The sequence below is a fragment of the Carlito syrichta genome, unplaced genomic scaffold (assembly GCF_000164805.1).
Source record: "Carlito syrichta isolate Samal-C Ts95f unplaced genomic scaffold, Tarsius_syrichta-2.0.1 Scaffold274443, whole genome shotgun sequence".
Lineage (NCBI taxonomy): Eukaryota > Metazoa > Chordata > Mammalia > Primates > Tarsiidae > Carlito > Carlito syrichta.
In genome coordinates, this window is record NW_007218539.1 from 47,396 (window position 1) to 60,276 (window position 12,881).

At 44.0% G+C, this 12,881-nt stretch overlaps 1 pseudogene across 1 annotated transcript; it reads left to right on the forward strand.

The window, feature by feature from the left end:
• Nucleotides 1–10,615: 10,615 nt before the first annotated feature.
• LOC103254310 lies at nt 10,616–11,453 on the forward strand (annotated as a pseudogene). Its single transcript, XR_002481619.1, has one exon. The product of XR_002481619.1 is annotated as a cytochrome c, somatic pseudogene (transcript).
• The last annotated feature ends 1,428 nt before the right edge of the window (nt 11,454–12,881 follow it).

Genomic DNA, 12,881 nt, shown 5'->3' on the forward strand with positions numbered 1-12,881 from the left:
GCAGTGCCAGGCCATGGGCCAGCTTAGTGACCTGGCAAGGATGACCTTGGGTGATGATGTCTATGCCATTGTTAGCTCTTTTTATGCTAGCGGTAAATTGCTACACTTGCCTGTAGTATTAGCTTTTGGCTGCAGCATTAATAGTAACTTCTGGTTTAAATAAAAACCAGAAGCTACTATTGCGGATTAGAGAGTTCCCAAATCTTCTTCAGTTTAGTTTAACAAGCATTTTTTTTTTTTTGAGTTGGAGTCTCACTCTGTCCCCCAGACTGGAGTGCAGTGGCACGTTCCCAGTCACTGCAGCCTCGACCTGCTGGGCTCCGGTGATCCTTCCGCCTCAGCCTTCCAAGTGGCTGGAACTACAGGCGTGTGCTACCACGCCTGGCTAATTTTTGATTTATTGTAGAGACGAGGTCTCTCCAAGTTGCCCAGGCGGTTGCCTGGGTGGGTCTCGAACCCACGGACTCAGGCAATCCACTTGCCTCGGCCTCCCAAAGTGCTGGGATTACAGGCTGAGCCACCGAGCCTGGCCAACAAGCATTTTTTGAGTATAGATGGTGGTGCTAGTGCTTTTGTAGGCCCAGAGGATAGAGACAAATAGAATGTAACCCTTGACTTTAGGCTTTTATGTGCTGGGAGAAGGAAGGATAGTTTCTTTTTTTTTTTTTTGAGTTGGGGTCTCACTCATCACCCAGACTGGAGTGCAGTGGCCACTCCCAGCCACTGCAGCCTCGACCCACTGGGCTCCGGTGATCCTTCCGCCTCAGCCTTCCAAGTAGTTGGAACTACAGGCGCGCGCTACGACGCCTAATTTTTTTTGATTTATTGTAGAGACGAGGTCTTGCCAAGTAGCCCAGGCAGGTCTCAAACCCGCGGGCTCAGGCAATCCACTCTCCTTGACTTCCCAAAGCTCTGGGATTATAGGCTGAGCCACTGAGCCCAGCTGGCAAGGACCGTTTCTTTGAGGTTAAAGGAGAGACACTCAGCCAAGTTAGAAATCATGGACTGAGAATGGGAGTTTGCCTAGAAACAAGCTTTTGATTCCCAGCAAACACACAGGTACTCAGAACAGAAGGCTAGAGTGGACAAGATGTGAACATTCTGCTTTACATTTATATATTTATAAATTTTGCCCCCACCTCGGTTTATCCATTCAATGAATGCTTCACTTACTGGGCTAAAGTAGCAGCTTTCTGTGATTAAGGGAACGTTAGGGATTACAAAGGTGTGTTCTATCAAATTATTGGGCAAGTAACGGCTGTATCCTCAGCTCAGCACAACATTGTTTGATGTGTAGTGGATGCCCAGTGGACCTTGGCTGATTGAATGAAAAAAATGGTTGGCACACTCAGCGACTCATATTGGTCTGTATAGGGTTGGTTGCAGGACAGGGGCTGAGTGCATTCTGAGGAGGCCCCATCAGGCCTGCCTCCTGCAGGCATTCGACTGCTTGCTTGATAGTAGCAAGGCAACATCACATAGAACGGCATAAAATTATATATAAGAGTGAGTATTAGAAATGTGCAAGCCAGGCTCGGTGGCTCAGCCTGTAATCCTGTGCCTTTGGGAGGCTGAGGTGAGTGGATTGCCTGAGCCCGCAGGTTCAAGACCCGCCTGGGCTGCGAGACCTCATCTCTACAATAAATGAAAAAATCAGCCTGGCATGGTAGCGCGTGCCTGTAGTTCCCGCTACTTGGAAGGCTGAGGCGGAAGGATCGCCGGAGCCCAGCAGGTCGAGGCTGCGGCGGCCGGGAGCGGCCACTGCACTCCAGTCTGGGCGACAGAGTGAGACTCCGACTCAAAAAAAAAAAAAAGAAATGTGCAGATGACATTCAGCAAGAACCACACTAACGGCAGGGCCAGGTAGATGGGAGAGGTGAGAGAGGCAGACTGGCGCTATAATGCTACAGGAGAGGTGGGTACCCAAGAGTGCGTGCCCTGTCCAAATGCTGTGCTGGCACCACTGGGGAAAAGGGTCAGGCTAGGGTGGGGCAGATCTAAGTTTGTTGAGAGAAGCCAAAAATCCAGCACGTTAGTTCTGTTGTTGTTGTTCTTTCATTTGTATGTATATATGTATTATGTATTTATTTTCTTACGGCGGATGATGGAAAAATGTTCTTCGGTTGGGTTAGTTACATGGCTGTTGTTGCCAGGTGTCTGAATGATAGAGGCTGTCTAATTAAAGTGGGATTGATTTATTAAGAGAACTTTACTGGTCACATAATTTAGCAACGTGGAGGTGTTGTGGGCCTGGGGTATTGCTAAAGGGTGCTAAGGCTCACGATAATTATTGCCTGGCTTTGGAGAGAATGACAGATGGGTCTTCATTGTAGCCTCAAATCTAGCCTGCAGTTGAAATGACATTCTTTGTTTAATGTCCGTGAGGGGCTCCCCACGTTGCACCCATACCTCCCTGTGCATCTCCAAGACGCTTTGTCTCAGCCTTCCACAACCCTCCTTCCAAGCCTGCTGCTGACTCAGCTGCTCAATTTGCATTTCGCTTTGCCCTAACAATGGGTTGCCTGGTCCCCGTCCATTTTCCAGCTGTCTTTCTGTTTGAATTTGAGTTTCCTGCCGATGTGCTTTCTGGCTTGGTGTGAGTGTAACTTAGTCAAAGAAGGTCTGGTTTTTTTTTCACCAGACTTGTATAAATATTTATTTAAGACTTCCGTTGTGTATGCACTTCTGGGAGGGTAGATGTTATTACCCCTTTGACATGTAAATGAAAGTAGAACTAAGACAACTAAAATCCTGGGAGGTAGGAGGTGCCTCAGACTGGGGTGATGTTTTTAGCTTGTGGTCTACATCCTGGCTTTCCTGGCCCTCCACCGTACATCCAGGAACTCCTTGGGCCATTAGCAACCCACTCATGTGGGTGATTTGACCCAGAAAGATTTCAGAAACTTAGATGTAACAAAGATATGTGATAATATGCTTAGATGTAACAAAGATATGTGATAATATGCCAGAGTATTCATGAGCTCACAGCGCAGCCTATTCTCAGATATGTGTCACATATCTGATTTCTGTTATTCCATTGTTACATTTGGTTATATTTTTATGAGCTGGAGAATTGTTTTTCTCAAATAAAATTGATTTCCTTTTCTGGTTTGAATGGTGACATATGATTGTAGAAAACGTGGAAAATACAAAATAGTAGAAAGGAAAGAAATCCACACAAATATTCCTACGCCTCAAAGATTAACTTCTGTTATCATTTGAAGGAATTTTATTCTAGTTGTTTTCAATGCTTTTGTGTGTGTGTGTGTGTGTGTGTGTGTGTGTGTGAGTGTGAGTGTGTTGGGGTCTCACTCACCCAGTCTGGAGTGCAGTGGCATGATCACTCACTGCAACTTGACTTCCTGGACTCAGGTGATCCTTCTGCCTCAGCCTTCTGAGTAGCTAGGACTACAGGCATGTACCACTACACCTGGCTAATTTTTAAATTTTTTTGTAAAGATGAGGTTTTGCTATGTTGCCTAGGCTGGTGTCAAACTCCCGGGTCCAAGCGATCCTTCTGCCTTGGTCTCCCGAAATGCTGGGGTTACAGATGTGAGCCACTGTGCCCAGCTTCAGTACGTTTTTTAAAACACAGTTGTGCTATAAAAGCTAGTCATACCACATATATAATTTTGTATCTTGCTTGAATTCTCTCTCATAACTCTCCTTCTGCTGCCTTTGGCTTTCACCTAAATGGTTTCAGATATGTCAGCTGCCCCACCTCAGGGCCTTTGCACTGACTTTTTTTTTTTATTTGGAAGGTTCTTTTTCCAGGTAACAGCATGGCTCACTCTCTCACCTCCTTCAAGTCTTTGCTTAAATATGACCTTCTCATGAAGTCTTTTCTAACCTCCCTCATTCAGTTAGCACCTGTGTTAGCTATAACTCCCCCCTGTCCCAGAGCCACCCTTTCTTTCTTTCTTTTTTGTTTTTTTTTTTGAGTTGGAGTCTCACTCTGTCACCCAGACTGGAGTGCAGTGGCCACTCCCAGCCACCGCAGCCTCGACCTGCTGGGCTCCTGCGATCCTTCTGCCTTCCAAGTAGCTGGAACTACAGGTGCATGCTACCATGTCCAGCTAATTTTTGTTATTTATTGTAGAGATGAGGTCTCACCAAGTTGCCCAGGTGGGTCTCGAACCCGCGGGCTCAGGCAATCCACTCACCTCAGCCTCCCAAAGCGTGGCATTTACAGGCTGAGCCACTGAGCCCGGCTTACCCTTTCTGATGGTACCCAGTACCTGTAGCACTCAACATATCGCCTATCTGTTTATTATCAACAGCATTGTTCTACCTAATATGCTAATGTAAGTATTAAGCCACAGTACTCTTTATAAAAGCCTAAAAAATAGCTATATATAGCCTATTCTTTGAACAGACCATCGAAGAATAGGCCATGCTTTGATCCTCTCCCTACGATGGGACACTTAGTTACATCTGGTGTTTTGCTATTATATATAACATGAACCTTTTGTGTTTAAAGTGTTTTCCCATTTCTTAGGTATTAAAAGCCACTTAGGTATTAAAAGGCAGGTTTAACTCACACCAGGTATGGTGGCTCATGTCTGTAATCCCAGCACTTTGGGAGGCTGAGGTGATATTGCCTGAGCCTGGGTTTGAGGCCATAATTGGCAAGACCTCGTCTCTACAAGAAATAAAAAAATTAGTCAAGCGTGGTGGCACACACCTGTAGTTCCAGCTACATGGAAGGCTGAGGTGGAATAATCACCTAAGCCCAGCAGGTCGACACTGGGGTCGCTGTGAGTATGCCACTGCATTCCAGCCTGGGCGACAGAGTAAGACTCCAACTAAGAAACAGAAAATGTGGACATGGAATTATTGAGTCAGTATATTGTATTAAGACTCATTTGTTTGTAAGTGATAACTCAACTCAAACTGGCTTAAGCAATTAAAGGAAATTATTGGGTAATATACTGAGGACTAGAGGGAAGATTTAAGGCAGGACTGATTCCAGAGGTTCAGTCTGTGTCATCATGGGTTTGACCTGTGTCTTTTATTTTTAATATACCATTTCTTCTTGTGTTGGTTTTATTCTGAGGCAGGTTCTACCTATGTGTTTCAAAGTCACTTCCTATAGCTCCTCTTTTTATCCTACCAGCTCTAAAATTCCCTGTTAGGAAGATACCCTTTTCCCAGTATTTTCAGCAAAAAACTTGGGACAGGGTCTCATAGGCTCAGATTGAATTGTGCCATCTTACTTTGGACATGGGACAAGTTAATGGGAAGTACTAGCATGCAGATAAGGTCATCCCATGCAAGTCACTTAGTCTGAGGGTGGGGCAGGTACCATTCCCTGAAGGACAGTCATAATGTCTGGTACTCTTACTAGCATGGGGAATGAATGTTAGGCTGTCCCCAAGTAACATATCCTCTCATTTTACCTGTGAATACTTTAAGGACTCTGTGTTTTAGCAGAGAGAGAGAGAGAGAGAGAGAGAGGAAGCCAGCTGCATCCTAAGCATACATTTCTGGATGCGTCAATTCAGCCTAGTCAGATGGCAATGCATGTCTACTCTTACCATGGAGGAGTAAGAGGCGGGACTGAGAATGACCTTCATAGAAGAGCTCTGCATCACGGCAGTCTGGTTGCCCATCTCTTTGTGGACATTGCCAGTTTGCAGCATAGTTGAGGTACAAGGAACCCTTGTCTATTGTCCACTGTTGAATCTAGCACCAGATTAAAAGCAATGCTGGACTTTTGTTGGCTTTCCACTATACTCAGCCACGTTTGCTGGGAGCACTAGGACCCCTACCATGTCTTCTCTGCCTTGGATGGTCATTCTGGCCCAGACCTGCTGCTCTCTAAGCAGACCTCATTCTTAGCATAAGGGAAATTAGAAATGTCCTGATGAAAACCCCACAATTTGCTCTGTCTTTCTGTGGAAGCAAGGGCTGTCTAAACCAGTCTGACCCTTTCCATTGAGTCTGTTCTTATTCCAGAATTAGAAGTGTCATGATGAGTTATAGGACAAATAAAATGAGGTTATTTCTTGACATTCTTCAGGAATTCCTAAAAGGCCATCTGAACGCTTCCATTCAAGTCTTGTGCTAATGACTCTTTGCTGTTATTTAGATGCAAGAGCCAGAGAGTTGGCCTCCAAGGGAAGCTGCCAGAGCTAAGGCCAAGTGGAGGGCCCTTCAGAGCACTCTTGATTCCCCATGCAATTTTTGGCACTTCTCCCTTTCTGTCTTACCAAGGAAATTAGATGGAGTCAATTTATAAGTCAGTGACATCTCTGTTAAGCACTCTGCGTTAACCTGGACCCATCCCGTTGTATTTTCCTTGATACATGGAGGCCACAACGGTATTAATACTCCACTTGTTCTCTAGGTTATCCGTTCTCTGGGCAGGTTTAACTCACACAAGCAGACCTTTTCCAGGATAATTCCAAGAGTGTTTGACATTGTGGACCTAGGATCCACTTGAGCTAGGAAAAGGTCACAACATTTAGTAGCCAGTTCCTTTGTTTGATTCCAGATCCCTGAGACAAGGTTCCTTGTGTTTCTCAATGTAATCAAGTGGGTGTTCGCCCCTGTGAAATCTGAAGCCCAGTATATACCAAATAACTCAGATGAAAACACTTTAAAGTGACAGTTTACAGCTTGTGAAGCAGGTGGTCTTCTATGATGGTGAGGGGAGGTGGGCACAGTTCCAGCTGTGCCTTCCAGGCCACAGAGGACAGGTGGAGGCCAAGTGGGCGCTCCGGTGGGCAGCTTTTCTTTGATCTGTTGTAGATAGGGAGCACATGTGCAAGTGGAGTTAAAAGGTTTGCACCGCTGATAAAGAAGCAACACACAAGAGGCACACAGCTAAGATATTCTAAAAACAGAATGCAAAGGAAAAAATCAGATCCCCTCTTTGACTTAGTTCTATGAAATGTTGTGACTCTTAGTTAACAGCAACTGAGCACTCATGCAAGCCAGGCTCTGTGTTTCACAGGGCCTATCAGTGCTCGGGGCAGTCCCTCTAGGGTCAACTGCCTTATCTGCACCTGACCACGTGGACTGTGAGCTGATGTTCTTTAGGAATGTCCAGTGCCCCTTTATGCCACTATACCTGTGTGTCTTGTGAGAGCTCCAGCTGGTCATGGTGCAAAGCTGACTCTGCCCTTCTCTCTGTGCCAGTAAGGGCAGCAGCAGGGACACCTGGGCAGCTCATGTCAATACCAAAGGGATTGAATGGTCACAGATTTAATGGGTTGTATTCCACCTCACACAACTCGAGGACTAGAATGCAACTGAGTTTCAGGAAAGACTTGGAAACACTAAGAAGCCAGTGGTTCTCTCTCTCTAGTGCTGTGGGTTCCCCATGCTTGCCTTGCTGTTCCTCTGTCTTTATAGCCATGATGACCCATGACATTGATGAGTTTTCAGTGTTTATGAGTTTCAGTTCTAACCATTAAATTGACCAACTAGACTCAGTCTCCATTCCTAAATCCCAGAAAATGACCTCCGTTTGGTTTACCTTGGGTCAGGTGACCTCCTTATAGCTGGGAGGCCCAAAGCACCACATGGCCATCCAGGCCCATTCCTTGACCTTGTAGATAAGAGAGTGAGCAGTCCTCGAAAAGGGATATTGTGATGAGCTGAATGGAAGTCCACATAGGTGTTGACATCTGTGCCTCCTGCTCATGCTTCCTTTACTTCATGAGTGAAATTTCTGGGCCCAAGAGCAAGCCACTGCAAGCTTTGCTGTCCCACAGGGTAGGGTTCTTTGTTGGAGGGCGAACATTAAGTGTGGCTTTCATTTGGAGACAGGCCTTTGTTACTTCCAATTGAGATGTCTTTGAAGCTGACATTGCTTTGGTGCAAAACAGAAGTAGGGAAAAGTGCTATCCAATGGACTGGCCCCCAAGTTTTTAAATTGGATGAAATACATTTTAATTATAATTGTGACATCTACATTTGTAGACATCTATTGTTTAAGATACTTCGTTATTGTTTTTCTAAGCAGCTGTGTTGGTATTTACAATGGATTTTAAACTCTGGTGGGCAAAAGACTTTTTTTTTTTCAACTATATTAGCAGTGGCATATGCCTTAGATACCACCACTAATTACCTTATTATGGGAACAGTTTTTGGGGCGATTGCAGTTTCACTTTGAAAGCTTGATATAGTTCCAAGTTCTCTGTTCCCAGTCACTCAATTCTCAATGTCTCAGAAGTCATTTGATTGACAGCTGCTTAAACAATTTTATTCTGAAGTTTGCCCTTGGGTGCTTTAGAACACGCTGGGAAGCGAAGTTATTACAGGTGGAATCTGAGAATCTTTTTAGTTCACTCTTCACATTTTAAACTCTTAGATTTTACAAGTACAGTTAATTCTTAGTTTTATTCTCTTGGAGCTTTTCCCACTGATGTTTAAAAGGCCATATAATGTATTAGTATACTCACAAATGAGAGAGGTTTTTAAATATTCTGAATACTATTTTCTTTCTTTTTAGCTGTCTCCGTTATGAGGTACAGCGCCTCTGCTTTTGGGTTTGCAGTAAGTAACCTGAAATATACTTTTGTGAAGTATTGCACGTTTTCCTAAGCCCACAGACCTCACCCCAAACCCTCAGGTAGGAGGGTAGTTAGCATATGAGAGTTTAGCAGAGAAACATACCTTTTATGAAAACTGCTTCTATAAAAAAAGTGACAATTGAATAAATTAAACTGCCACGAGATGGTCTAATTCTCAAGCACAGATTGGGGGGGACCACATTTCTCACAATGGGGTTGGATGAGAGGATGTTTTGGGAGCTTTAGCCCTTTTTGACTTCCCAGGTTGTATGTGGGCCTGGCACGCACCGGAGTGAAGCATGTGCTGGTGTAGGCAGAGGTATCGGGAGTTTAAGATCGAGGCTGCTCGCACTGGGACGAGTGAGTCTGTAGCACAGCTAGAGGTGATCTGGCTTCCCAGCCTGCCTTCTGGTAGGAGTAGGTTAGAGAAAGCGGCTCTCTGCTTCACAGGCTAGGTATGTTAAGACAATTCGGTGCAGTCCCCCATGCTTCTTCAGGAAAGTGCTAGTGCTTGCAATTTTCCAGCTGAGAAGCGTGGTGTGATGTGATGGCTCATAAGGAGAGCTCCTGTCAACATCCCTTCTGTGAAACTTTGAGGGCAAGTGTGTCTGTTCCCAAACCCATTTCTGCCCTTTGCTGGGAGAACTTGATGTTTTGGGGGAATTGCTGTTTCTTTTCCGAATCTTATGAAAGATGTGAACTGTCCAGAGAAAAGCGCCACACACACACACACACACACACACACACACACACACACACACACACACACACACACACACAGAGACCCAGACACACCACATATACAAAAACCCACATGTGCATACACAAACCCATAAACACACTCATACTCATACATTTTCTCCCTCCTTCTCTCTAGCTTGCTTGGGAGCATACTCTGTCTCTCTCATTCAAACAAAAGCATTGAATTTTATATAAAATTTCAAAGTGCTGGCAGATTTCCTGCAGCCCCTGATGACCTTTATCCTCACTCCTGGACCCCTGGTAAAACAGTCCCATTGAGAGCCAGAAACAGAATCCTTACCCAAATCTTGTACTTGAGATGTGCAGGAAAATGCTACAGTTCTCTTGCTTGGCAAGGGGAAACCAATTCTGGACATTTCAGAACAGTGTGTCCCTCCCCCTTCTCCCTGTATCTCCAGAGTGCTGGGAGCCAGGGGACCCGGGGGCAGGGCCCACCACATACAGAGTGTGGTTTCTCAGGTCATGGGAGCAGGGATGAGGAGGGGCCATAGCGCTGCCACCAGGCCATCGGGGTCAGGTGCCCTGAGCTCCAGACACACCAGGCTCTGGACAAGGGGCATGAATGGCTGTGTCGTAATGATGGGAAGCCTCTTTGCTCTGAGGTCACTTGTTCAGATATTCTGAGTCACAGCACAGTTATCCTGTGTTGTCACAGTCATGTCCTATTAATTCTGGAAACCCACTAATGCGGTGTCTCCTTCTCCTAGTTTGATGCCATCCTTGACGTCCTGTCATCAGCGATTGTCCTGTGGCGTTACAGCAATGCGGCCGCTGTACACTCTGCCCATAGGGAGTACATGTAAGTAGATTCTTATTTTTTCCAGACTGCAGAACCCTGGCAGATGAAGGCCACGTAATTAGGCCCTCAGCACAACTCACCCTGCATCTTTTGTCCCAGTGATGAGAATAAGGTCCCCAGGTTGCCTCCGAGAGTGGCTGGTACGATGTCAGCCACGTGGTAGATCCCTCCTGGGATAGTCAGAGAGAAAGTATGTACCTTTATAATTATCTCTGATCTCTGTCCTTGAATCTCGGGTGAATGTTTGTCTCACCGTGTGCGTCTCTCCATCCACCCATCCATCTTCTCTCTTTTTTTTTAAATTGGAATCTTTGTTCTCTTGGATTTTTATGTTGTTTTTCTTTCCAAGTAAGATGAGTTCTCCACTGTAATTTACAGAGGAAATCTTAAGGTCATTCTAAATTATTCTACTTGGCTTTTATCCCTCTCTGTATTAGAAGACGTTGCCTGCCCCAGTCTTCATATCCCATGGGGGAAGATTTTGACTTTGAGGGATTTGTGTTTGTCACCATAAAACATATGTTTTTGAGAGAGCGGGACATCCGGCTTCTGAGTGGGAAGGTCTGTAGCGCCGGTGACGAAAGAGAGAGTTAAATATGGGTGATGTTGAGAAAGGCAAGAAGATTTTTGTTCAGAAGTGTGCCCAATGTCACACCGTGGAAAAGGGAGGCAAGCACAAGACTGGGCCAAATCTCCATGGTCTTTTTGGGTGGAAGACAGGTCAGGCTGCTGGATTCTCTTACACAGATGCCAATAAGAACAAAGGCATCACCTGGGGAGAAGATACCCTGACGGAGTATTTGGAGAATCCCAAGAAGTACGTCCCTGGAACAGAAATGATCTTCGCCAGCATTAAGAAGACGGGAGAAAGGGCAGACTTGATAGCTTATCTCAAAAAAGCTACTAATGAGTAATAAGTGGTCACTGCCTTGTTTATTACAAAACAAAAATGTCTCATGACTTCTTTTATGCGTACCATAATTTAATTGATCTCTTACACCAGAATTCATATCATGAGTGGCTGACAGAATATTTTTGTTGGACAGTCCTGATTTAACTAAGACTGGTTTGTGGTTATGTGCCTAAGATCTTTCTTTAATTTCAACAGTAATTTCAATTTTGAAAATGCTATCTCACTGTTTTCCCCTTCTAAGGATAAGATTGTATTTAATTAGTAATGTTCAACTTTTCACAAAGATGGTGAATGCCATCTTAAAATCTATTGGAAATTGGTTTTATATTTAGATTTATATAACTGGTTATATGAGTATATTCAAATACTGAGGAAATCCCTTAACTGTCTCAGAACCAAGCAAGACTCATCTTTTTTGTGTTCATTGGCCTCTTAAAAGCCAGGACTGAAGATAAAGTAGCAATATCTACTTTATATTTTTGGTCTTAACTATGCCAATCTAATTAGAATTCCCTCTATATAAAAATACTTTTACTTGCTAAAAGATATTTTAGTGTGACTTATGTATAATATCAAATAAATACTTTAATGCTTAAAAAATGTTTTTTTCCAACTTCTATCTCTTTTTACCATTTTTAAATCCCAAGGTAATAAGAACACAGTTTCCAGAGTCAGATTTGCTGGCTTTGAACTATTGACTGCTACTAACTGCTTGATACTTCATTTCCTCATCTGGAAAAGCAAGAAAACAATTCCTCCTTCGTAGATTATTGTGATGAACAGATATACACATATATACATGTGTGTCTATACATGCACACATATATGTTCATGTGTGTTTATATACGTGTGTGTGTGTGTGTGTGTGTGTGTGTGTGTGTGTGTGTGTGTGTGTGTCTGGATCAGGACAAGAGTTTTTCCTTGACTCAGCAACTTTTCGACAGTTAACCACAAATGAGTCAATGCCCCCTTGCTGTGGTTTGTGGTGGTGCCCAGACAGATGATGCTCTTGGATGGGGTGTTTTAGCCATACTGAAACATACAAATGTTGAGATATCTCTCTGGGGCACAGGAATTCAGGCAGTAAGGTATCTGAGATTAAATATGCCAAATGGGAAACTTTTGAAAAATGATACCATAACTGATTCACAAATGAGAGTAATCTTTAGTTCACTTTATTCTTGGCTTTACTTAGTGCACAAAAGCTTCTTTTAAGTATTAAATATTTATTTTAATGTGCATTAGCTGTTTTAGTAAATACAATTGCAGTGTCAAGCTTATGATATTGCAGATGATATTGTTTAGAATAAAGTTAATTTTAAAAAGTGAATTAATTTGTGGCTGAAAAAAATTAAGAAAACAGTAAAAATTTCAAGCAGTGTTACAGGTTGAAAGTTCCTAATCTAAAAATCCAAAATCTGAAATGTCCCCAAATCCAAAGTTTTTAAAAAGCACCAGTATGATGCCACAAGCAGCAAATTCCACACCTGACTTCATGTAACTGGTCTCAGTCAGAACTTCATTTCATGCACAAAATTATTTAAAATATTGTGTAGGCCTGGCTTGGAGGCTCAGCCTATAAGCCCAGCACTTTGGGAGGCTGAGGTAAGTGGATTGCTTGAGCCCGCGGTTTCGAGATCAGCCTGGGCAACTTGACGAGATCTCATCTCTACAATAAATAAAAAATGAGCTGGGTGTGGTAGCGTGCGCCGGTAGGTCTAGCTACTTGGAAGGCTGAGGCAGGAGGATTGCTGGAGCCCAGCAGGATGATGCTGGGGGTGGTTGTGAGTGTGCCACTGCACTCCAGCCTGGGCAACGGAGTGAGACTCCAACTCAAAAAAAAAAAAATGTGTAAAATTACCTTCAGGCTAGGTGGACAAGGTGT